The following is a 2,843-nucleotide window of genomic DNA, read 5'->3' on the forward strand; positions in this document are numbered from 1 at the left end:
TGGTTTTATACCCAATTATATCTGCAAAGAGAATTAAGACACTCACTTTCCTTTGTTTTTCATTTTCCTGAAATATTGTTTTCCATCCCTTCACCCTGAGTCTTCATATGTCCTTGTGGGTTGGAAGTGTTTCCCGAAGAAAGAAAATACTTGGTTTGTACTTTTTTTTTTTTTGAGATGGAGCCTCAAGCTGTTGCCCCCAGTAGAGTGCTGTACTCCTGCCTCCACTTCCCAAGAAGCTGGGACTACAGGCACCTGCCACAAGGCCCAGCTATTTTTTGGTTGCAGCCATCATTGTTGTTTGGCAGGCCCGGGCTGGATTCAAACCTGCCACCTTAGGTGAATGTGGCTGGTGCCTTAGCCACTTGAGCCACAGGCACTGAGCCGGTTTGTACTTTTTTTTTTTTGCAGTTTTTGGCCAGGGCTGGGTTTGAACCCGCCACCTCTGGCATATGGGGATGGAGCCCTACTCCTTTGAGCCATAGGTGCCACCCCCGGTTTGTACTTTTTTTTATAAAGTTAGCCGGTCCATGCCTTTTCTGTGGGGAATTCAAGCCATTTACATTTATTGAGAGAATCAATAAGTTGGGTGGAGTTTTACTAGTCTTGTTATGTCAAAGACTGTTGCACTATTTTATCACTAGGGCCATTGTGGAAGCTAAGCTTTTTATTTTTTACTTTTTTGCGTTTTTTTATTTTTTATTTTTGGCTGAGGCTGGGTTTGAACCCACCACCTCTAGCATATGGGGCCAGTGCCTTACTCCTTTGAGCCACAGGCACTGCCTGGAAGGTAGGCTTTCTCCTTTAGTTTCTAGGTGTCTTTACTTTGCTGGTGGTCCATTGTGTTGGTCCGTGTGTAGTACAGGTCTTAGTACTCCTGCAGGGCTAGTTTTATAGTGGCAAATTTCCTCAATGTTTGCTTGTCAGTGAAATATTTTATTTCTCTATCATGTTGACCTTAGTTCTGTAGTGTAGAAAATCCTAGGTTTGCAATATTTTGTTTCAGAAGATTGAAGATGGGAGTCTACTCTCTTCTGGTCTGTAAGGTTATAGCTCAGGAGTCAGCTAAAATTCTGATGAATTATCCCTTGCCCTTGTATGTGAGTGAGTGGCTGCTTACAGAATGTTTTCTTTCATTTTGACTTTGGCTCAGTTAATTACAATGTGTCAAGTAGATGCTCTGTTTGAAATGAGTTGGCCCTGGGTTCAATATCCATCAAGTAGGTGAATGTCTGAATCTATAGTGATATTAGAAAAATTTTCAGCTTTAATATCCTTGACTAAATTTTCCATGCTATTGGGACTCGCTTCTTCTCCTTCAGGGATACTTATAATTCATATGTTGGTTGGTACACTTTGTGTAGTCCCATAATTCTCTAACAGATTTTTTTTCTTTCTCTCTCTCTCTCTCTCTTTTTTTTTTTTTTTCCTCTTTAAATGACTGGGTTAGCTCGAGAGCCTTGTCTTCGAGTTCTGATATTCTTTCTTCTTCATGGTTTAATCTGTTACTGAAACTTCCTATTATGTTTTGAAACTCTCTGAATGACTCCTTCAATTCTTTTATTTTTTCTTTAGACAGAGTCTCACTTTGTTGCCCTCAGTCGAGTGCTATGGCATCACAGCTCACAGCAACCTGAGGGCATCACAGCTCACAGCAACCTGAAACTCTTGGGCCTCAGCCCAAGAGTACCTGGGACTCTTGCCTCAGCCTCAAAAGTACCTGGGACTACAGGTGCCCTACCACAATGCCCAGCTATTTTTAGAGTGGGTGTCTATTCTAGCTCAGGCTGGTCTCAAACCTGTGAGCTCAGGCCATCCACCCTAAAATTACAGGTGTGAGCCACCACACCTGGCTATGACCCCTTCAATTCTCTTAGTGCCTTTGTTTATAATTGTGTTTTGATCCTTAGAGACTTTGTCTTGTCTTTTGTTAAAATCTTGGGTTAATTTTTGGCTTTCCTTCTGCTGGCTTTCCATTTTCCCTTCAATTCCTTTCATCGTTTTTTGCTATCCACAATCTGAATTCCCTGTCATTTCCATAAGTTCTTTGTAGTCGAGGCAGTTCTTTGCAGTTCTTTGTTCTGAGGTAGCTACATTGTCCTCTCTCGTGGGAGATGACCTAGGCTGATACTTCATGATGACAGTGATTTTTTTCCCTCAGGTGTGGTTTCTTTTATTCTAGGTATGTTCTTCTTAAGCATTTAAAAAATTTCCTAGGATGCTAGGGGGCGCTGCAGTATTACGAAAATCGCCACCACTTTGGATGAAGCTCTGAGGCTGGAAATTGAGAGCCATGGAACCTCAATCAAACTGGACACTAGTCCACCCCAGCAGAGAATGGTAGGGGGTGGCAGTGACCACGTGTAGGCTTTATCGCTGGGACCTTGTACCTGCTTTTCATGTCAGCTTCCTTCTCTTCTTCGCTTTTCTGCCCTAATGTTCCATGCTGTCACTCTGTGCCTTTCCAGCACTTTTTCTGAGCATTATGATCCAGAATGTGGCCACTGGTGTCCTTCTCCCTGACCTTCACAAGAGAGCAACTCAGTTGTTTTTAGAGACATTTTTCAGTTCCTGGTTTCTGGAATCAACACTGCTGCTCTCTCTAGTTTGTCAACTTCTAGTTAAGACAAATTATTTTCTCATTTTTTGCACAATCATTTATGGAGCACCTACTGTGTGTGGCAGCCACCATCCTATGCACTAGTGTGTCCCTTTCTAAAGTCCCTTTCATGAGCAGCAGCGCCCGTAGCTCAGTCGGCTGGTGTTGGCCACATACATCAAGGGTGGCAGGTTCAAACCCAGCCTGGGCCAGCTAAAACAACAATGACAACTGTAACAACAAC

This window comes from Otolemur garnettii, unplaced genomic scaffold (assembly GCF_000181295.1).
Source record: "Otolemur garnettii isolate 467f Iridium unplaced genomic scaffold, OtoGar3 scaffold00082, whole genome shotgun sequence".
Lineage (NCBI taxonomy): Eukaryota > Metazoa > Chordata > Mammalia > Primates > Galagidae > Otolemur > Otolemur garnettii.